The 24,594-nt window shown below is 42.3% G+C and overlaps 1 protein-coding gene and 1 non-coding gene across 3 annotated transcripts in view; both read left to right on the top strand.

Annotated features, from left to right (window-relative positions):
• LOC100076621 (transmembrane protein 132B) overlaps positions 1-24,594 on the top strand; it is a 503,774-nt gene that overhangs the window by 327,491 nt on the left and 151,689 nt on the right. The gene's annotated exons all lie outside the window — the stretch shown is intronic.
• On the top strand, positions 23,562-23,698 carry LOC114809585. The gene has a single exon (XR_003757360.1). It is a non-coding gene; the product is annotated as a small nucleolar RNA SNORA7 (small nucleolar RNA).

Below are 24,594 nucleotides of genomic sequence, written 5' to 3'. Positions count from 1 at the left end.
CCTCTCTATTGCCTTCGACACTGTCGACCGCCCCTTCTCCTAGAAACATTATCCAAACTTGGCTTGACTGACTCTGTCCTCTCCTGGTTTCCTTCTATCTCTCTGGCTGCTTATTCTCAATCTCTTTTGTGGGCTCCGCCTCTGCTTCCCATCCCTTAACTGGATGTCCTTCAAGGTTCTGAACTCCCTTCTATTCTCCATCTACATCCACCCCCTCAGAGAACTCATTCACTCCCGTGGCTTCAACTCCCACCTCTATGCGGATGATTCCCAAATCTATATCTTCAGCCCTGACCTCTCTCCCTCTCTGGAGTCTCGCATTTCCTCCTGCCTACAGGACATCTCTACTTGGTTATTCCGCCAACACTCAAACTTAAGATGTTCCAAAAACAGAACTCCTTATCTTCCCTCCCACACCCGGTCTTCCACCTGTTTTTCCCGTCACTGTAGACAGCACCATCCTTCCTGTCTCACGAGCCTGTAACCTTGGTGTTATCCTTGACTCATCTCTCTCATTCAAACCCACATAGTCAATCTGTCACTAAATCCTGATGGTTTCAACCTTCACAACAATGCTAAAATCTACCCTTTCATCTCCATCCAAACTTCTACCAGGGTAATCCAAGTATATAATCTATTCTGCCTTGATTACTGTATCATCTCCTTGCTGACCTCCCTGCCTCCTGTCTCTCCCCACTCCAGTCCATACTTCAGTATATTGCCCGAATTATTTTTCTACAGAAATGTTCAGTCTACGTTTCCCCACTCCTCAAGAACCTCCAGTGGTTGCCCATCTACCTCTGCATCGATCAGAAACTCCTTACTATCAGCTTTAAAGCCCTCAATCACGTCGTCCCCTCCTACCTCACCTTGTTCCTCTCCTACTATGTCCCGGCCCACACATTTGGCTCCTCCAATACCAAAATGCTCACTGTGCCTCATTCTTATCTATCTCACCTCTGACCTCTCACTCACATCCTGCCTCTGGCCTGGAACGCCCTGTCCTCATATCCGACAGACAATAACTCTCTCAACCTACAAAGCCTTATTGAAGGTACATCTCCTCCAAGATAACCCTCATTTCCTAACAGCTCTCATTTCCTCTTCTACTACCTTCTTCTTCTTCGCTCTTGCGCCTGGATTTGCTCCCTTTATTCACCCCTCCCTCAGCGCCGTAGCACTTATGTACCTATCTATAGCTTATTTATATTGATGTCTGTCTCCCTCTCAAGCCTGTAAGTTCATTCTGGACAGGGGACTTGTCTACCAACTCTGTTAAATTGTTATATTCTCCCAAGTGTTTAGTACACTGTTCTGCATACAGTAAGTGGTCCATAAATGCCACTGATTGGAGTTGTAAGATGACCCAGCCTTCTTTTAGTGGCAGCTCACGAATATGTCTCGGTCTTTTAATATAAAGCTTCTCACATTCAACACTTTATTGCAGTAGCTTCAAGGAGTTTCTATGAACATTTAATGTGCAATATTGTTGAGAGGCTGTTAAAGGGATTTAATTCATTTAGATCCATTGAACTTATAACAACCTAGCATTCACTTTCATCTGGAATTACATTCCCTCACAATATTACAATTTCTAGTAAATGCTCAGTTGAAATGCTAACTTGCTTGAGCAGTGGTGGGCAGCTTGATATTTAATACCTGATCAGACTGCGGGTTTGTGAAGCTCATAGGGCTTAAAGCTTCAATGCATTTAAGAAACCCAGTTCAATTTAGCAAGCTAATCAAAGTAAAACCTCTTTGCTCTGCCCAACATATGTGATTTGGCTGTATCAAGTGGATTTCCAGTAGGCTGCACATCTAACCCATTTCTAAGCTCTTTCGGAACAGTACTGAGGCCAATGAGATAGAGTATTGGAAGCAATCAAAAGTTAGACATTATTGAACACTTAAAGGGGGCCAAATCAGCACCGACTAGATCCCCTTTAGACTATGAGCCTCCTGTGAGACAGGGAACATTTACAATCTGATCTATCCAAGTGCTTAGAACAATGTTCAACACATAGTAAATAATAAATACCATTTCATATCTCTAAAAGTACTCATGGTTGGGGGTCTCTGAATCCAAAGGTAAAACTTTGACCTGAGTTATCTCTTTCCTAGGCTAGTGCAGCTTTGAACCCAGAACCAGAAAAAACCTGGTTGAATCACAGTGTAACCATGGAAAAATCACTTTGCGCTCTGTTGGAACTGATTCTGATACTGATCCTCATATCTCTCATTTCTTGTAAATTAGAAATAGTAACTCAGTACCTATTCCCCATTTGCTACTCAGGATCCAAGCAGGGAAGGAAAAGATGAAATTCAGGAAGAATAGAATCAGATGGTGGCTAAGACTCACACCCAGCCTGTTACATAATGATACTGGTAGATATTTTTACACTTGATTTGGAAGCCATTAGGGTGCTCATGGGCAAAATGAGCACTGAAAAAATGAAACCACACAGTGGTGCTTCTGTGATTGACCATGCCCCAGTTTTGCACTTATATTGCAACAACATGAAAATACTATTAAGCTATGACCTATGAGGATACCTGCAAACTGGCAAGGCTTGTTTCTTCTCCCCCGCCCCCCTCCCAACATCAAATAGTTAAAAACAATTTTTTCCAGTGAGCTTCCTGGACTGTGTAAAGGACATTGGGCCTCTATTGTCTAAATTGTATGTAATTGAAGTCCAGAGTTCCTGGAAAGGCAGAAAGAATCGACTTTTCTAACCTGCGACTTACACATTTAAAATAACAGAGGATTTTGAAGGAAACACCACATTGGGCTTTCATTTAGTTCCATCTGAGGTGTTCTGTTGAGTACCTACCTTTCAGAATAGAGTGTCAGTGTATTTACTTCTGATTGTATTCATGTACATTCTTTAAAAAAAAAAAGTCATAGGGTTGAGTTTGTGGGAAATTGGCAATACTACTATGAAGTTCTTTCAAAGGGTCTCAAAGCCCAGTTACAAATATCATATACTTGTCAGTGTGGCTTCACTCAGGATTAAAGAGACAGGAGGAAGGGGAAGGTACACTCCACCTTTTCATACTTTCCACCCCTCCACTCATCCCCAATTTCTTAGTGACACACACTCACTGTGGACTCACATCCACACACTAACTCAGCAACATATCCGCACAGTCACTCAATAACACCCCACTCATGATCTTCCATCCCCACATCCGCTCCTCTAGAGACACCTAGAGAAATTCTCAGTGGAGTCAAGCCAACGTCCTTGAGGGGGACGAATGAACCATCCTCTGCTGGCATTGCTATCAGCTTTCAGCCCTCGCAGGCTGGTTGGCAGTGGTTGCAGAAGATGGTTAGTTGTCTTCTGTGCTCTTGCGACCCCTTGTCTGCTTTCTCCTGGGCTCCCCACAGAGGCACAGGCCCCAGGAAACTGCTTCCGGGAATGGTGGGGTGAGGGTAGCTCTGGTGTGGTTTTTTTTATGGTATTGGTGAAGTTCTTACTATGTGTCAGGAACTGTTCTAAACGCTGGGGTGGATACAAGGTAATCAGGTTGGACACAATCTATGTCCCACATGGGGCTCTCAGTCTAAATCACCACTTTACAAATTCATTCGTTCATTCAATAGTATTGAGCGCTTACTATGTGCAGAGCACTGTACTAAGCGCTTGGAATGTACAATTCGGCACCAGATGGAGACAATCCCTGCCCAATGACGGGCTCACAGTCTAAACGGGAGAGAAAGACAGCAAGGCAAAACGGACCAAAACAAAAACATCATCAAGATAAATAGAATCAAGGAGATATACATCTCCGTAACAAAATAAATAGGGTAATAGGTAATATATTCAAATGAGCACAGTGGGGAGGGGAGGGGAAGGGGGAAGAGCAGAGGGTGGGTCACTAAGAGGTCATTGAGGCACAGAGAGGTGAAGCGACTTGCCCAAGGTCACACAATAGACAAGTGGCAGATCCGGTATTAGAACCCAGGTCTTTCAGACTCCCAGGCCCATGCTCTATCCACTAGGCCACACTGCTTCTCCCACTGCTTCGGGGGAGAGGGGAATGGGGTCAGCTCCACTTTTGCTCCACTTCTTGGAGTTCTCACCAAAGAAAGCTCAGGAAAAGGAAACCAGCAGGATCAGGGAAGAAGAACTGCATTGGATGCAGCTCCCACTGGTGGAGTCACACTGGGGTGCCCTATTTTATGCTGTGACTCTTCCCACTCCTACACACTGCACACAAGTCCAGACCCAGGGAGACAGGTGACCCTGTTAAAATTGTAAAAAAAGAGAAGGCTCTGAATTGCCAGCTTAAACACTTCTTTAACAAGCCTATTATGCTAGTAAATTTGGTTCTAAGTCGGGTATTTATATGCTGGAAAATAGGGTATCGAAGTTTGGGCCGGAAACCTTTGGAACAATGGAGAATGAACCCTGGGGCATAGAGTCCTTGACCCATAGTCTATGAAGGAGCAGGAACAGGTATTTTATCCCCATTTTACAGATGCGGAAACTGAGGCATAGGGCGGTCATGTCCTGTCAAAAGCCACACAGGAGCCAAGGGTGAAGCCGGGATTTGAACCTAGGTCTCCTAACTTCCACTTTCATGCTCTTTCCTGTAGGTCACCCTTCCTTATCAGGAGCCATTGAATAGAGGAGTACCCCCCCCCCCCAAATCTTCAATGATTACCCATCCACTTCTGCATAAAACAGAAACTCTTCACCATTGGCTTTAAGGCACTCAATCAAATATTTCTGTATTACTTGATCTCACTCCTCTCCACTATAACCCAGCCAACAGATTTCACAGCTTTAGCACCAATTTAATATCCCGTGCCTCAATCTCATCTGTCTTGCCATCAATCCCCTGCTCACATCCTCTCTCCTGTCTGGAATTCCCTCACCCTTCATAGCTGATTAGACCACTCTCCCCATCTTCAAAGCAATAGTAAGAAGACATCTCCTCCTGGAAGGTTTCCTTGAATAACCTCTTGCCTCCCTACCCTGTTCTTCCTCTTTCCACAGGGCTTATTCACTTCAGACAGTGCCCCTAGGTATTTTAGTACTCATCCAATCCTAGTTCCAGAGCACCTGTGTTCATGTCCACATACTTTGATGCTTCCCGTAGCTGTAATTTATTTCAGTGACTGCCTCCCTCACTAGATTGTAAGCACCTGGAGGATATTCATTCAACAGTATTTATTTATTGAGCGCTTACTATATGCAGAGCACTGTAATAAGCGCTTGGAATGAACAAGTCGGCAACAGATAGAGACAGTCCCTGCCGTTTGACGGACTTACAGTCTAATCGGGGGAGACGGACAGACGAGAACAATGGCACTAAGTAGAGTCAAGGGGAAGAACATCTCGTAAAAACAATGGCAACTAAGTAGAATCAAGGGGATGTACATTTCATTAACAAAATAAATAGGGTAATGAAAATATATACAGTTGAGCGGACGAGTACAGTGCTGAGGGGATGGGAAGGGAGAGGGGGAGGAGCAGAGGGAAATGGGGGGGAAAAGAGGGTTAAGTTGCGGAGAGGTGAAGGGAGGATAGGGATTTCCCAAGTGCTTAGCAGAGTGACCTGCACAGAATACCCTTTCAATAAGCACCATTGATTGTTTGATTGCATTAAGGTTAAATTTTCCAAAATGGACAGTTGGATAGTGTGTCCTATTCAGCAATCCTAGATCTCAGAGAATCCATTGTAAAATGAAATGGAAGAAGTCATTTTTTTAAAGGGTATTTGTTAAGCCCTGACTATGTGTCGGGTACTGAGCCCCGGGGTAGATACAAGTTAATCAGGTTGGACACAGTCCATGTCCTGCATGAGGTAACTGAGGCACAGAGAAGGTAACTGACTTGTCCAAGGTCGCACAATAGATATGTGGCAGAGCCAGGATTAGAACCCACATCCTTCTAACTCCCAGGTTCGTGCTCTATCCATTAGGCCATGCTCCTTTCCCGTTTGTCTACAAACTTTTCTGATTTAGTCCCTTTCCAAGATTGCCAAGGCTGGTCATTTAGTAAGTGGGTAAAACTTAGATTTCTAATATCTTCTCCTAAGACCCAATAATAGCATCATAGCAGGAGCCTCGGAACTGACGGAACAGAGCATCCCAATTCTTTAGAATGTGGTAGGCCCGTTGCTTTGTCGTTGTTTTGGGAGTGAACAGCATATTAGGCAAAAACAAGATTTTCTCTTTTCATGAGGTTTTCACTTGTTAATATTTTAACATCTAGGAGGAGGAAGTGTTGTTTTACTGTAGGAATTGTATTGGATTCTTTCTCTGAGCTTTGATTTTGCCTGGAAAGTGATTGCTGTTGAGAAGGTCAGTAAAATTGGAAGACTTTTCCTAAGAGTGAAAGCAGCAGAAGTGTAACTCAGAGATGAACTATCAAACTTTGTCTTTTTTTAATTTTATTTGTAGCCTTCTATGCATATCAGGATATTGCATATAGGCCAGTGCTATTTCAAGACAAAATATAAGCAGAAAAGCTGTTTGGCATGGAGTGGGGATGATTGTACTCTTTAACTTCTTTAAAATATTTAAGTCAAGTAAATGGTAATTTGACAATTAAAATTTCGTGTTAATATGGTTAGAAATATATGTTTCGTAAAGTGATTATAGAGATTGCTAATTAGCACTCTTTTATATTCTTTTTTACAAGGAAAGGCAGTTCTCTGGAATACTTAACAAGACGTGGGTTATTTTACTAAATGATTTGCTTTTTGAAATTGTTCTGAAAATGTACTCTTTCAGAGGACATTTTAAGCAGGCACACAAGATCCCTACATGCCTCTTTGCCCAGCGGATTGCTCCCATTTGGTCACACCTATGTTTTTGTTCAAAGATGCCGCAATGACACAGATTAAGCCTGATAAAAAGAGCTCTACCTAACACTACTGTGTGAAGATAGGGAGATTCTGAACTTCGGATTTTTTGTTTGTTTGAGGGGCCCTACCAGCCTGCGAAAGACAGTTTCCTTCCTAAACTTCAAACCTGTCCTTTTCTCACTGGGATATATAAAGCTGTTCTTTGTATTCAAGAAGACACCACTGATAGTGAGTTTCACCTGAGTGCTTTTGTGACTAAAAAAGCCATTTTGGGACAACCAGTCCTGCCTCCATACTGCATACACTAAGATACACTGTTTGTTTTCAGCATCTACTGCTGTTTTCACTTTTGCTTCCTTGTCTCACAGTCCTTCTGTTCGCAAAGAGCTGCCCTCGCTCAGACTCTAACAAAGAGGTCAATGGAAGTCTCAGCTTATGTCATTTCTATCAGATATACACATAAGCCTTTCCACCTTACATCTGTATGTCTGTTTTGTGATTGCTTCTTGTCCAAGTCATAGAAAGCAATTTCAGTCAGCGTTTAACTCAATCATTTTGGGCCCACAGCTGGGTCTTCAGGACTGCACTTATATAGCCATTCATGCAATATGCCTGCATCAGGCTGCTCTCTCTAGAAAGCCCACTTTTCCCAATATTTTGCCCATCGCTTTCACGTTGAGTTACTAGATTCTACCCCTCCAGCTCCAATTCCCATCTCTGCTGAGTTCTGGATGAGGAATCGTTGCTGTCTCCTGTGGGTGGGGATGGAGTTATCCTCTTAGCAAAACCAAGAGCAAAATGACTCATGATGCCTCTCAGTCAGTCATATTTATTGAGCCCTTAGTGTGTACAGAGCACTGTACTAAGTGCTTGAGAGAGTACAACATAACAATAAACAGACACATTCCCTGCCCACAAGGAGCATACAACTAGAAGACTGTAAGACTCTAGACCTTACAGTCCAGAGTTTCAGCAGCAGCCACCTTACACCAGACCCTGTTGACACTCAGGTTGAAAAGTTGTGGCTTTTATTAATGCTGAGATTAGATTAGATCCCAAAATATATAACTCTATGGATGAGAAGCAGCATGGCCTAGTGGAAGGAGCAGGGGCCTGGAAGCTAGAAGACTCGGTTTCTAATCTCTCTCTGCTATTTGTGTGTGACCTTGGACAAGTCGCTTAATTTCTCGGTGCCTCAGTTCCCTCATCTGCCAAAGGGGGATTTAATGCTCGTTCTCCCTCACGCTTTGACTGTGAGCCCCATGTGGGACCCGATAATCTTGCGTCTACTCCAGAGCCTTGTTCAAAAGTTGGGCATGTAGTAAGAGCTCAATGAATACCACAATTATTATTATTATTATTATTATTCTCTGTGCCTCAGCTCCCCCATTTCATTCATTCAATAGTATTTATTGAGTGCTTACTATGTGCAGAGCACTGAACTAAGCACTTGGAATGTACAAATCGGTAACAGAGACAGTCCCTGCCCTTTGACGGGCTTACATTCTAATCGGGGGAGATGAACAGACAAGAACAATAGCAATAAATAGAATCAAGGCGATGAACATCTCACAATCATATTTATTAAGGGCTTACTGAGTGCAGAGCACTGTAGTAAGAGCTTGGAAGAATACAGTATAACCCGTTCCTCCTCCTAGCCCCATGTGAGACTTGATGATCTCGTATCTACCCCAGTGCTTAGTACAGAGCTTGGCACATAGGAAGCACTTAACAAACAATACAGTATTATTAATATTATTATTGTCTGGACCTAATTAGCCCATGAGGATGTAGGCCCGCTAGGGAAAGGGCCTGAAAATATTTTTATTCTCCAAAACCAGCAGAGGACCAAAAAGCCCAGCAAGGGGCTTCCTGGGTAGTAGAACAGAATAACTCCATTTCTTTGGTTGGTGGAGGTTGAGGAGGAGGTATAACAGTGTCTTTCTGAATCTCTTTCCTCTCTTCTGACTTTGGTGGTTCATGGTGTGCCTGTCACCATAGCAACACAGAGCTTGAGAAAAAGATAAAGTGATTAAGGGCTAAAAGCTGGCCCCGCAGCCTGAGGGGGAGTATTTGTATTGTAACCCATTGAATCTGACTGTCTATTTTGGGGGAGCTCCCTCAACCTTTCTCTTTCATTTCTTCTTTCCTCAGTCTCCCCTTTCTAAAGTCCAATTTCATTCCTTAAACTGGGCACCGATGTTCGGGAAGACAGATATGCTTGTAGGGAACTCAATTCATTCTTAAGCCTTAGACCTGATAAGTCCCAATTGAGAATATCTAATTTATCCTCACGATCTCTCCGTGTCGGAGGAGTGGAAATAATTGGCTTGCTTTACAGATCGAAACCCGAAGAATGGAGAAGTGAAAGAACTTGTAATTAACTAGGCACTTCCTGAGTGCCAAGCACTGTTTTAAATACTTGGGGAAGAACAACAAAAGCAAAACACGTGATCCCTGTCTACAGGTGCTTATAGTTGAATGGAGGAGATGGACAGACAAGAGGGAAAATGGGGATGAACTAGAGAATAGGGAAATATGCCAGGATCCAATAGCAGAATGTAAAATTGAATATAAATCAATCATTTGCATTTGAGTGCTTACTGTGTGCAGAGAGCCGTACTAAGCGCTGCTATAGATCTCCCTTTGAAGATAGGCTGCTAGGTAGCCTACTAACTCATTATGTTAGTTCAGGAAGATCATTTCTGCTTCTGCTTCTCGGTTTTCCTATCTATAAAATGAGGATAATCAGGATCATCAGATTTTTCTAACAGCTGTCAGAGCCAAAATCTGCTGGGAATGCCAAATACTTTTAAGAGCTCCACAGATAACAGTGGATGTATGTTCTGAGGTCACTATTCCTGCTCTCCTCCTGAATCCGACTGCAGAGATGATGATGGTATTTGTTAAGCGCTTACTCTGCGCCAGGCACTATACAAAGTGCTGGGGTAGATACAAGCAAATCAAGTTGGACACAGTCCCTCTCCTACTTGGGGCTCACAGTCTTAATCCCTCTTTTACAGATGAGGTAATTGAGGCACAGAGAAGTGAAGCAACTTACCCAAGGTCCCACAACAGACAAGTGGCAGAGCAAGGATTAGAACCCATGACCTTCTGACTCCCAGGCCCGTGCTCTATCCACTGCGCCATGCTGCTAATCTAAGGTATCTTTGCTTCTCTATGGTGTAGTGGCTAGAGCCTGCACCTGGGAGTCAGAAGGTCATGAGTTCTAATCCTGACTTCACCACTTGTCTGCTGTGTCACCTTGGGCAAGTCACTTTACTTTTCTGTTCCTCTGTTCCTTCATCTGTAAAATGGAGATTAAGACTCTGAACCCAGTATGGGACAGGAACTGTATCCATCGCAATTACTTTGTATCTGCCCCAGTGTTTATTACAGTACCTGGCACCTAGTAAGTGCTTAACAAATACCACACTGGTATTTACTGAGTGCTTACTGTGTGCAGAGCATTGTACTAAGCATGTGGGAAATTACAGTACATTAGGTTTGGTAGATTCAATCACTGCCCTGTTGTTGGGCAGGGATTGTCTCTGTTGCCGAATTGTACATTCCAAGCGCTTAGTACAGTGCTCTGCACATGGTAAGCACTCAATAAATATGATTGAATGAATGAATGCCCACATGGAGATATAGTCGACAACCAGGGGTCTGTGTGCCAAACATTGTACTCAGCAGTGGGGTAGATACAAGATAATCCAATTGGACGAAGGCCCTGTCTCTTATGGGGCTCACAGTCTAAAAGGGAGGGAGAACAGGTACTGAATGACTATGTTACAGATGAGGCACAGATAAGTTAAGCAACTTACCCAAGGTCACACAGCAGGCCAGGGGCAGAGTCAGGGTTGGAACCCATGTTTTCTGACTCTCAGACCCATGCTCTTTCCATCAGGCCATGCTGCCTTTCAGGCCAAGTTTTTGTTGCTCAAGGTAGTGGTCATCAGCACCTACATCTGTGCACAGTACTGTGCTAGAAGCTCAGAAGCCACGATAATTTAGTTGTGTCGGAACATTCAGTTGGTTCTTTGACAATGTTGGGTTTTGAATTCTGCAGAGCTCAGTTGATTTAATAGACCTCTCCTTCTCCTTTGGAAGCCTGGAAGGTAATTTGCTAGAAAAAGAAACTTATGCTGATTCTTGTCAGGAACAGTAGTAATAATAATAACAATAACGTGCCCAAGGTTGTACAGCAGACAAGTGGCGAGAAATCCATTATTTTTGCATTCCCTGAAGGATAAATACCCTTCTGTCTCTATCCCATATGGGAGGTTAGCCAGTGGTGTAGTATTTTGAAGTTGTGTTAAGGGATAGCATTAATGAGATTTAGAATATAGTGAGAATGAATGGCTATAGCTTTTGTTATCTTCTTTTAATTTGAATCTTTCCCCGCTACATTTTGCATTGTGGAATTTGAAATGAATAGCTACTCCAGTCCTTCCGATCCAGGCTGTGAATGTGAATGGGCCTTCAGACGAGGTATTGCTCCGACTGGAAAGCCCACCCATAAAATCCAACACCTGGATGGGAAGTAATTTTTTATTTTGCTTCTGAAGGTCATCTTTGCCTAAAGGCCCTAAAAACAACAAAAGGGAAGCATTTGCTGCTGACTGCAATGGGTTGCCTGTGTGCCTGCCTGTGTCCTGTTCTCTTCACACAGTCAACAAAATGCACCATCTAAAAGTGAAATTAAACAGCAGGACACAGCCAGAGGTCCACTACCTAATGACTCGGGTACTTTACATGTAGCTCAGTGATAGCCACTCTGATGCTTAACTGTAATGAACATGACATTATGGGTCTCACTGTTGCAATTCCACTTTAACTTTGAAGTCAGATTAATTGCAAGGTCGTTAATTGTAAAGCGCTTTACCATGCTGGGGATGTGATGTAGACAGGATCGATGCCCAGGCACCAGTGGAGGGCTGCATCAAGTAATGAAGACCTTTCTGAGCCCCTCCATTCAAGCTTAATGGCTAGGGGGATACTTTAGAGCCAGGAGAACAGGCAAACAACACTATGGTTCTTTCCACTGAGCAAAACAACTAGTCGCAACACGTAGGGGTCTCTCTTCCCTCCCAGTTTGAGGATTTTAATTTGGCAACAGACAGCTTGAGAATTTACCAGCAAACTTCAAGTGACCAGTGTTTCAGGATGTGAATGGGGCCAAGAACAGTTTGAAACTCCTAAGGAAAACTCCAGGAGCTCAGACTCTCAGATAGTTCTAATGCTGGCTCCTGGAAATAGCATTACAATAGGTGAGTAACTTGGAGGATAGTAAACCCAGCATCTTGTTGAATTCCTTTCTATTCTCACTGGTAAACAAAGAAGATATTAGCATGATTAGAGTCACTGTTGTAATTATTCTAAAAACTAAACCTGGCATGACATGCTAAAATGGAAGAGACACAGTGAATAGAAGAGTCATTTTTTATGTGTGCATAATGCATACACACAGATTTATAACTTTGTGCATAAATATATATATAATGCATTTATAATAATTATGCCCCATATATGAGAGGCGTTGCATTTTCATAAAACCCATTTATAATAACTATTCCAATTATTATATGGAGGGGTTACATTTTCAAAGTTAAATATGTAGTCTCTACATCTTTTAGTCTTGAAAATCTTTGCAGCTACACAATATACCTGTATGTACAAAATACATATTACCTAATACATTTGATGTTATGCCTGTGAATTCATAAATATGTGACCGTAAGCTAGAGGGCAGGGAAAATGTCTTCCAATTCTGTTGTATCGGGCTCTCCCAAGTAATTAGTACAGTGCTTTACACAGTAAGCACTCAATAGATACGATTGACTGATTTTAGTGTCTGTCCCCTCCTCTAGTCTGTAAACTTCTTGTGGTCAGGGATCATGTTTTACCTATTCTATTGTAATATTTGCCCCTAAGCACTTAGTACAGTGTTCTGCACACAGTATATATGTATATTTTACTCCCCCAAGCACTTAATATAGTGTTCTGCACTATATATATATACACATACATATGTATGTATATGAATATATATATGTATATATATATAGAAAGAGAGAGAGAGTATTGCAGTCCTAAAAGAAAGTAATTTGAAGCCCCATGGCTTTGTGGATAGAGCATAGTCATAAAAGTCAGTAGCCTAGGGTTATGATTCTGACTCTTTCACGGGCCTGCTGTATAACCTTGGTCAAGTCACTTGATTTCCACATGTCTCAGTTCCTCCTCTGAAAACTGGAGATAAGATACATATTTGCTATACCCTAGACAAGAGCTCTCTAGGCTTTTTCAAGCAAACCTACCAATGCTCCTCAAAGTCTTCCCTCTCAGAATATAAACTGTGTCCAATCTGATCTTCTCACATCTACCCCAGCCCTGAGCCTGGGTCTTGGCACATATGATGAGTACTTAATATCATTATTATTATGATTTGCCCTTAGTTTGGATCATGCGGCCACATTGTTTGGCCTGTTTTTCCTCTGATGTGGTCCAGCAGGTCCAGGATATTAGGACGACATTCTTTTTCTCTCCTCACTGGCTAGAGCCAAGTCAGTAGAGACACCCTCAGAGCAATGCAAATGCAAACCCCACCACAGTCGAGAAAGGAATTGTGGTCAGATGGCTGGAAGAATAATTAAAAGGACAATAAAGAACAATTTAATTTATATGAGAGTATTAAAAGTCGAAGGCTCAGTGTGTCTCTATTAGTTGTCATCAGTTAGGAACTGCATATGTGTAACAAACCATTGCATTTAAAAAGCCAGCAATAAAATAGCTCTTGTAATTTAAAAGCAGCCAATTTACTAGGAGTACAGTTTGCAGCTCTGTCCCTTGCTAATCAGTCTGTTAAACATAATAGCCATTCTTGTCTCCAGGCAGTTAATCATGTTGTGAATGTGCTTATCAGCACATATTAGAAATACAATACACGACTCTCCAACAGAGAAATAGCAGCAATTACCGCAATCACTATACAATGTCTTGTCAGGCTGTAGTTTTTAAAATCAGCCAGGCTGATAGTTTCTTTCCTTAGTAAATACAAAGGGCAGGCTTCAAGGTACAGATAAGAAGTGGGGAACACAGGTCAGAAGTTATTAATGAGAAATTTCAAAAGTCACGGCTACACTTTCGTGGGGAATATTCCCAACCCGTCGATGCTAATTGCATAAAACTACTGTGCCATAAAATACTGATTGACATAAGTGCACCTTTGCTGGGGAACTGTAAGTGCTCGTGTCAAACGAAAGGGATGCTGTCAGCTAGAAAAGTCACCTTGAGAGAATTGCTGGTCCCTTTCTAGAAGAGTTTGGTGAGTCACATGTGTATAGAGTCCCCCTTTTAAAATAATAATAAAAAAGGAAACAAAACTTGGCTAACCTCTTCTCGTCATTACCAGTTTATTCAAGTGCAGTTTTTGTTTCTAGTGATTGTCGCACATTTAGCGACTCCGTGTATGTTGTTTTTTCTCTACTGTGAACAGCAATCCTTTTCTCTCCTCATCCACCTTCCTTTCCTTCTTTAAATGGCTCCCCTCCTCCCTCAGTCTTTTTCCTACTTTTCATCTTTTTCTCTTCTCTTTCTTTACCCCCCTCTCTCTCTTTCTCCCTCTCTGTCCTCCCACCCCCTACCCCATTCCTTGGCTCTGCCTCCCCTAGACCTCGGTCAATCAGTGATGTTTACCGAGCGCTTACCTTGTGCAGAGCACAGGACAAGCCACTTAGGAGAGTACAGTACAGTAATAATGATGATGGTATTTGCTAAGTGCTTACTACGGGCCAAGCACTGTTCTAAGTGCTGGGGTAGATAGAAGGTAATCAGGTTGTCCCATGTTGGACTCAGTCTTCATCCCCATTTTACAGATGAGATAGCTGAGGCCTAGAGAAGTGAAGTGACTTGCCCAAGATCATACAGCAGACAAGCGGGGGAGCAGGGATTAGATTCCATGACCTTCTGACTCCCATGCTCTTGCTCTACCCACTACGCCGTCCTGCTCTTCTAAGTGAGCATTTGTATTGTGATAATTACTGTTTTTGCCCCACAGATAGGGCAAAAGGGCTATCCTAATGTAGGTAATGGGAGTACATGTAAAATCCTCTCTTGGTTCCAATCACAGGCCTGGTGTTTTCTCAGACCAGTTTTCCGGTCAGGGTTATACTGAAATCTGTGGAGGGAGCTGCCGGAGATGAGATCCATAAGATTTTGGAATATGGCCTTTTCTTGTCTTGTTTTATGGTGGTCTCCGACCCATAGCGATGCATGGACATATCTCCCTCAGAGTGTCCCACCTCCATCTGCAATCTGTGAGCCCGTAATGGGCAGGGATTTTCCCTCTTTGTTGCTGAATCATACTTTCCAAGCGCTTACTACAGTGCTCTACACACAGTAAGCACTCAATAAATACAATTGAAGGAATGAAAAAAAAAAAGCACTTGGTAGCAGAGGGTTGTTCTCGGTTTCATAGTTTCCCCGATGGGCAGATGCAATTTTGTTTTACCTGAAATCTTCCTACCAAATGACCATCCAAATTTGAGAGTCCTAGGCAGAGAAGCAGCGGGACCTTATGGAAAGAGCACAGGCCTGGGAGTAAGAAGACCTGGGTTCTAAACCCGGCTCTGCTACCTGCCTGTTGTGTAACCTTGGGCAAGTCACTTAGCTTCCCCCCTCTAGACTGTAAGCTTGTTGTGGGCAGTGAATGAGTCTGTTTATTGTTGTATTGTACTCTCCCCAGTGCTTAGTACAGTGCTTTGCACAAAGTAAACACTCAGTAAATAAGATTGACTGACAGAGTCCTCTGGGCCTTAGAGTCCTTGTCTTTAAAATGGGGACTCCATACCAGTTCTCTCTCTCCCACTTAATAATAATGCTAATGATGGTATTTGTTAAGGGCTAACTATGTGCCAAGCACTGTTCTAAGCGCTGGGTAGATAGAAGGTAATGAGGTTGTTCCACTTGGGACTCACAGTCTTAATTTCCATTTTACCGATGAGGTTACTGAGGCAAAGAGAAGTGAAGTCACTTGCCCAAAGTCACACAGCTGATAAATGGTGGAGCCAGGATTAGAACCCATGACCTCTGACTCCCAAGCCCATGCTCTTTCCACTGAGCCACGCTGCTTCTCAGACTATTGCTCAGACCGTTCAGACCACTCAGACCGCTACTGAGACTGTGAGCCTCGTTTGGGACAGGCATTATAACAAACATCATTCACTTGTACCTACCCCAGTGCCTATTTCAGTGCTTGGCACGCAGTGAGAACTTAACAAACACTATTATTATTACCCCTTATTATTAGGCAAAAGGGAGATGCCAAAGGAATAAGAAATGATCTGGACCTGCCCATTCTCCTCGATCACTTTCTATTACCCCTCTGCTCCTCCACTGTGTTATTTAAATAATTTCACTTTTGCTAGCCGTGGAGGTCCTGCCCAGGAAGGTTTAAGCCCTAATGAAAGACAGCATTATACAGACGGTATAATTACTCCTATCACTCCAGGCTGCCTCATTCGACCCTTCATTAGGGTGATTCATGCCATCTAGATAAAGGAAGGGAAGGGGTAGGACAAAAGAATTCTTGCACTAATTGGACTTTTTCAAGGAATCCCCAGACCAGGGTGCTGACCACAAGGGCAAGGCGCAGAATGAAAAACGAGCGCTTTATTCTGATGTGAGGTTACAGTCATCGCACCACAACAGTCCTCTTTCTGTTCCCGGTGCAATGGAATGACCAAGGCCAATTTCAAGGACTAGACATCACAGCTATGCATAACCTCTCCTTAACTGCAATGTGGGAGGCAATGGATGTTGAAGTCCCAAAACATAGAGGTTGGGCAGCAGCCAGGACTTCTGAAAAATAAAAAATAAAAAGCATATTTCAGGTTATTTTATCCTGATTAATAAGCCTTTTACGTAAGGGTCTGGACCTTGTGCAATCTTACATGTAGATTTCATCATTTTCGTAACTCCGTTCCTTTCTGAAGCATTTGTGAAATCATCATTTGTCAGAGCCAATAATGCTTATCTGCTATCGATGTTGGTTGTAACGTTGGCTGCACTCATAAATGACGTGGCCATAACCGTGTGAACTCCTATTCCCCTTTCCAAGAATCCAGAGTGGCATTTAACAAGGTAATGAACACTGTAAATATTTCATACCCGCTGTCGTTTTTATTTTTATATTGAACTATTAGGGATATAAACTAGGGCTGAAAAACCAAGAATAAATATGGGGAATTATATGACTGTTTTCTGTCAATATAGTGTACGTATGCATTAATGTTGCCAATAGTTACTCAACTGGATTGAATTAATCTCAGCAATTATTCAAAAAATGACAAGTGGAGATACATCGCCAATCCCATTTTCAGAATTTTATAAGAAATGTAATAAAAATGGAATGCAACCAGATCCTTTATAGCAATATCTGATTTAAGATTTAATTACTCCAGAATAACTGGTCTAGAAATAACACACTCTTTTGAGCCTATTCTATTAATGTTACATATCGGGTTTCATGTGCGACTCAACTATTGCTAATTTGAAAAGGGAAAACCCATGTTTCCTTAAATTATCCTCTGTGATATTTACTTTGCGATTCCAAATGCATCTACGTTTCATGCACAAATTGAGACATAGGGGAAAATTATCAGGAAAATTTTAATATCCCAATATTATTCAACTCTGATTTTCAGTCCAAAATGATTCAGAATATCAGCACTGATTCTCTTGTTTGGTTGATGTTAGCAATATTACCTGGATAATTCAGCCCCCCAAATATGCATTAACATTCATTTTATTTAATCAATCAATTACATTTATTGACCCTTACTATGTGCAGAGTCTACGTTTCATGCACAAATTGAGACATAGGGGAAAATTATCAGGAAAATTTTAATATCCCAACATTATTCAACTCTGATTTTCAGTCCAAAATAATTCAGAATATCAGCACTGATTCTCTTGTTTGGTTGATGTTAGCAATATTACCTGGATAATTCAGCCCCCCAAATATGCATTAACATTCATTTTATTTAATCAATCAATTGCATTTATTGACCCTTACTATGTGCAGAGCACTGTACCAACCGCTTGGAAGAGTATAGCGTAACGGAGGTGGTCAACACGTTCCCTGCCCGCGATGAGCTTACATGCTGGAGGATGAGCTTACGGTGTAGGGGGCCATGTAAATTACTTAGACTTTACAGAACAGTGCCCCTGTTAATAATAATACTAAAAAAAAAATCATTGTAATCAAAATTGTGATATTTGTTAAGCAATTACTACTTGCCCAGCGTTACCCTAAGCACTAGGGCAAACATAAATTGATCAGATAGGGCACAATTTCTGTCATTTGTGGCTGAAATTCTGAGAACATTAAGAATTACTGTAATTATTCAAATGAGTTATCCAAACAGTTTCCTGATTAGAGCCAGTCATGTTACCTATGTTCCTTTGGGTCAGCGACTTGCTATCCCTATTCTTATTTCTATCAATCAGTCAATCAAGCAATAGTATTTAATGGGCACTTTCTGTGTGCAGACTGCTATTAAGCATTTTGGAAAGTAGAACAGAGCTAGTAGCTTTGATCTCTGATGCCAAGGAGCTTGTAATCTAGTGTGGGAGATAGACACTGCAGTAATTTCTGGATAAAAAGAAAGAAAATGGATTTTTAATTGAGTGCTTTTCATAAAGGTGGTTGGTTACATATGTCCATAGTCAGCCCAAGGCTTTAGGGTGATAGTCGAAGGCTATACCAGAAGAATTGAGAAATTAATTGAGGAAGGTTTCTCGGAGGAAGTGTGGTTTTGGAAGAGCTTTAAATCTGGGGAAAACTGTGGTCAGACTGCTATGAAGTGGGAGGGAATTCCAGGCAGAAAGAAGGATATAAGCAAGGGTCCAGAGGTGGGAGAGATGAGAGCAACACACAGTGAGTAGATTAGTTTCTCAAATATGAGTTGGTTGCAGTAGAGAGATGAGGAACCAATTAATTAAGCTTCAGAAAGGTTAAATCCAAATAAAGTTGGTTTTGCTTGGAAAATTCTGTGGGATTTACAGTAGGAAGAGAAACCGGCCCCTTATAATTACAGTTTGAGATACTCTATAGTCATCTCCAGTCCTTTAAACTGTTATTAAAAATTATTTATAAATATTGTCTGATTACTCCATTACATTTTAAAAGGTACATATTTCCTGTAATTCCCATATGTACCTTCTCTCAGTTATAGCACAAGCTCCAGTATTCACCAGTATTCTCATGCACCCTGGAGCCAGTGGTGTACTTTAAATCTGTCTAAATCCAGGAGTTAAATTTTACAGTATGGCCCTTGGCTTGTCAAGACAATATCCTGTTGTTATCTACTATCCCTACCATCTCAGCATGGTGACTCCCAAATCTACTTCTTCAGTCCTGATCTCTCTCCTCTGCAATCTCCCATTTTTTCCAGCTTTCAGGACATCTCTACTTTGTCTCACTGACACGGTGACTTAACAGGTCCAAAACAGAACTTCTCCTCTTCCCTACCAAACCTCTCCTCTTCCCAGCTTTCCCATCATTCATTCATTCATTCATTCATTCATTCAATGGTGTTTACTGAGCACTTACTGTGTGCAGAGCATTTCACTCAGTGCTTGGGAAGTACAATTCAGCAACAAAATGGGGCAACTGAGCAAATCCTGTCAATGCTATCTTCACAATATCACCAGGTATATCCCCATATCTTATTTCAAAATGCTTCCACGTGGGACCAGGTATTGGTCCTATTTTCTCTCAACTGCGGCATCAGGCTCCTCAGTGACCTCCTTGCCTCCAGCCTATTCTCTCTCCAGTCCATATTTCACTCTGTAATCTGGATCACTTTTCTAAAACATCATTCTACGTGTATCCCCCGATTCCTCAAAAAACTAATATTGTTTCTCCCTCTCTCTGCACCCAACAAAAATTCCCCAACACTGGCTTTGAGACACTCATTAAGCCCGCTCCCTTCTATTACAACCCAGCCCACCTACTTCGCTCCTCCTTTCTGTGACTTGACCTCAACTTTTTCCTTCCGGTCTGTTCAAGTCTTCCCTCTTACCTGGAACTCCTCCCCGCTTCATATATGTCAGACACCACTCTTCCCATCATTAAAGCCCATCATAGAATCATATCTTCTCCAGAAACCTTCCCTTGACTATTCTCTCCCATCTCTCACCCTATTTTTGCTCCCTTCTGCTTTACCTATGCATTTAAATCCATCCTCCATAAGCACTTTGATAGTCACCACACCCTCAGAGCACTTATGCACATATCCTGATATTCTGTTGCTTCCCCTAGATGTAATCTGTTTAATGTCTGCATCCCCCACTATATTGGAAGATCTTCAAGGGCAGGGATCACGTCTTCTAAGCACATAATAATAATAATCGTGGTATTTAAGTGCTTACTATGTGCCGGTCCCTATACTAAGCACTGGGATGGATACCAGCAAATCAGGTTAGAAACAGTCCCTACCTTGCACAGTACTCACATTCTCCATCCCCATTTTACAGACGAAGTAACTGAGGCACAGAGAAGTGAAGTGGCTAGCCCAGCCACTCGGCAGACAAGTGGCTGAGCCGGGATTAAGACCCATGACCTTCTGACTCCCAGGCCCGTGCTCTATCCACTAATCCATGCTGCTCCTTACTTAGTGGAGGGCTCTGCACATTGTAAGTACTCAATAAATGCCATTGATGAAAATCTTGTCAAACTTCCTTCAGTTTACAGGGAAGTCCTTTTAGAGATAAACCGTAGGTTCTTAGAAGTGAGAAGTGCTCTAGTCCGTTACAGTTCTTTCAGTTTCAACTCCGCTTCGTCCATCCAGTTCTTAAGGATTTCTGGAGAAAGAGCAGCCAAGATTCCCTAGGTCTTTGATTTTGATTTTATCAAGTGCACAGTCAGAAAATTCTTCCTTCTTCACCTAAATTCATTCATTCAATCGCAATTGAAGGCAATCTTTGGATGGTTTTATCTTTAGGATTAGGGATGTTCTACAAAGTCCCAGGAAGTGCTGTAAATAAAGGGCAGAGAGCAGAGTCGTGGAAGGACTGTTTTTTTTTTTAAATATTATTTGTTAAGTGCTTTACTGTCTATCAGGCACTGCACTGTACTAAGATCTAAGGCAATTCAAGATAATCAGTGCATTTCCCACATGGGCCTCACAGTCTCATTTCCCATTTTGCAGATGAGATAACTGAGACCCAGAAAAGTTAGGTGACTTGCCCAGGATTAGAATGCAGGTCCTTCTGACTTCCAGGCCTGTGCTCTTCTCACTAGGCTACACAGCTATAGACAGGTCCAGTTGGAACTGAATCGTATAGTGAATAGTTTGTTTCCTAAAACGTGCAGTGACTGACTTGATTCTCATTGAAGATACATACTTGATGCTTCCAGCGAAGGTTGAGCACAGTTGGATACTTTGCAGACTTTGTCTAAATTAAGATCCTTGTTGACACACTCCCCAGTACACTTGTAAAGAATCTTAGGGAGAATGAAAGGTTTTGCGTGGAAATCAATTCTTTAGGAAACCCCTCGGAACCATCGCCACGTGAATGTTCTTTGCCAAAATGCCTCTAGCTGAGCTGTTTGAGATTATTGCCGTCTTGCTAATACAGGAGGTTTGCAATTTCCTGATGAGCCAACAACTTCTCAGGGTGAAAAGTTTTCCAATGATTTATGAGTCATATGCCCTCCTGAATGTGCTGTTTCAAGATATTTGATTTGATTTTAAATGGGGAAAGATGTAAAATGTTTTTATTGGTTTTAAAAGTGACAGGGTATCCGGAAGCTAAATGGCTCAGGGAATAGTGGTTATCAGCCTGATAAATACTCTTTGAGTCAGATTTTCCCACTGTCAGTAGAGTTGGGTGTGGGGAGAGGAAGGGGTCACTTCCCCTCAGGTCCACATAAACTTTGCTGTTAACTTTGGTTCTAGAGAGGAATGGTAAAGAGAGACATTTGGTTCCCAAATGCCAGGGACAGAAAGAAAACAACTTTGAGGTTTGAGCAGGTCTTTGGAGTCCTAATTCTCTTGCAGCCTGGCTGGATTCAATCATGATGATAATAATAATAATGTTGGTATTTGTTAAGTGCTTACTATGTGCCGAGCACTGTTCTAAGCGCTGGGGTAGACACAGGGGAATCAGGATGTCCCATGTGGGGCTCACAGTCTTAATCCCCATTTTACAGATGAGGTAACTGAGGCACAGAGAAGTTAAGTGACTTGCCCACAGTCACACAGCTGACAAGTGGCAGATCTGGGATTCGAACTCATGACCTCTGACTCCAAAGCCCGTGCTCTTTCCATTGAGCCACGCTGCTTCTCCGTTCTCATGACCTATTTTAAGGACTCTTACTGAAGTCCATGCTGAGCCTTTATAGCACTTCAATACACTTGCTCCAAATGAGAGAAATGTATTTTAATCTCATGTACATTTTATAGTCATGTGCAAAAATGTTACAGCCACTTTTTCTAATAAAACAGATTCTGTGGATTACAATAAAACATTCTATTGTTGGGCTATTAGGTGCACCAAAATGTCCAATATTATGGAACACTACAGGCCGCCAGCAACACCTATTATTTTCTTTCAATCAATCGATCCATCAATATTATTTATTGAGCTGAGCAGTATGTGAAGTGCTTCCTTCAACAATCAATCACTTCAATCTTCAAATGTCAATCGATTCAGTGTACTATTTCACTGCCCCCCAACCCCCTTTGCCCATGCCCTTTCTTTGGCCTGAAACTTCTGCCCCATTCATATCAGACAGATGATAGATGGCAGCGTAGAGAGAGTTCCCTACCTTCAAAGTCTTATTAAAAGCACATTTCCGGCAAGAGGCCTTCCCCGACTAAGCCCTCATTTCCTTTACTCCCCTTCTGCCTCACTCTTGCCCTTGGATTTTCACCCTTTATTTACTGCTCTCTCATGCCCACAGAACTCACGTGTATATTCTAAATGTATTTACATTAATATGTGTCTCTTCCTCTACATTTTCTCTCCCTTCTAGACTGTAAGCTCCTTGTGGGCAGGGAACCTATCTACTCTGTTATATTCTACTTTCCCAAATGCTTAGTGCACCGGTCTGCAAATGGGAAGTACTCAGTAAACACAATTCTGAGGAGCAGAGTGGCTCAGTGGAAAGAGCCTGGGCTTGGGAGTCAGAGGTCATGGGTTCGAATCCCAGCTCGGCCACTTGCCAGCTGTGTGACCTTGGGCAAGTCACTTAACTTCTCAGTGCCTCAGTTCCCTCATCTGTAAAATGGGGATTAAGACTGTGAGCCCCACGTGGGACAACCTGATTCCCCTGTGTCTACCCCAGTGCTTAGAACAGTGCTCGGCACATAGTAAGCGCTTAACAAATACCAACATTATTAATGCTCTGCCACCTTTAAGATCTTAGCAAATATCACTGATTGATTGATAGAGTGCCTATCATGAGAAGCAGCATGGCCTAGTGGGAAGAGCCCAGGCCCAGAAGGACTTGGGTTCTAATTCTGGCTCCCCCACAGTTCTGCTGTGTGACCTTAGGCAAACCACTTTACTTCTGTGTGCCTCAGTTACCTCATCTGTAAAATGGGGATTAAGACTGTAAGCCCCATGTGGACAGGGACAGTGTCCAACCCCAATTGCTTGTATGCACCCCAGTGCTTAGTCCAGTGCCTGGCACATATTTAAATATATTTTGAGCTGAGTACTGTACTAGCCCCCTCTCAGGATCGTTCCTGGAGAGTTTCCAGTACTCTACTAGTTTCGCTGTGGGAGGGATAGTCAAGCAGAGACATACCCATTCCATTCCTAGCTTGGCCAGTGGCTAGTGAGTGGAAGATAATCTGCTATAAATCAGAATTTACTTATGCCGGGCAGCAGAGGTGTGGGAAAGAGTTGCGGGTGGAGACTCAAGTTTTCTGTGCAGAAAGCAGTGGTAAGCCATTTTTGTATTTTTAACTAGAGATCTCTATGGATACAGTACCAGAACATGCCCGTTGTTGCGTAAGGATTGTCTCTGTTGCTGAGCTGTACTTTCCAAGCGCTTAGTACAGTGGTCTGCACACAGTAAGCACTCAGTAAATATGACTGACTGACTGAATGACTGAATGAACAATTGCAGATGGAGGTGGGACGTTTTGGGAGAGACGTATCCGTGGAGTCGCAATGAGTCAGAGACAAATAGACAGCAAAAAAAAAGACAAGACTATATTAGACCCAAGGGAATATATAACAAAATGGAAAAGACCCAACCATTGCTCTCGAGGAGCTCTCTTTTGTGTAACAGAGGGGGACTGTGATATTATAGAGTCTCTCCATTGGACATAGTCCTTTAATTGTCAGTCGATGGTATTTTACTGAGCACCTCTTGACCTTGAGAGAGTACAAAAGAATATGAGCTTCAGACTGTGACAGAGACACATCTGAAGATACTGCTAAACAAGAATAAATTAAAGACTATACAATACAAACTGGTGAGAATGGAAATAATGCACATCGGGAACTTTGGCTGAATTAAATATTTTTTCTGTTGATATGACTAGTAGGCTTTGGAACTGTGGCCATATGAGTTTCATTCCTCCATTTCCACCACTATGCCTACTTAGATACTTGAAATGATCAAATAATAAGTACTGTGCTAGGCCATGGATTATATGTTTTTTTACCTCCCATTCATTCATTCGAACACATTTATTGAGCACTTACCTTGTGCAAAGCATTGTACTAAGTGCTTGAGAGAGTGAAAATTAA

This window comes from Ornithorhynchus anatinus, chromosome 2 (assembly GCF_004115215.2).
Source record: "Ornithorhynchus anatinus isolate Pmale09 chromosome 2, mOrnAna1.pri.v4, whole genome shotgun sequence".
NCBI lineage: Eukaryota > Metazoa > Chordata > Mammalia > Monotremata > Ornithorhynchidae > Ornithorhynchus > Ornithorhynchus anatinus.
Note: the sequence above shows the minus strand (reverse complement) of the source record. Positions and strands in the feature narration are given on the sequence as shown.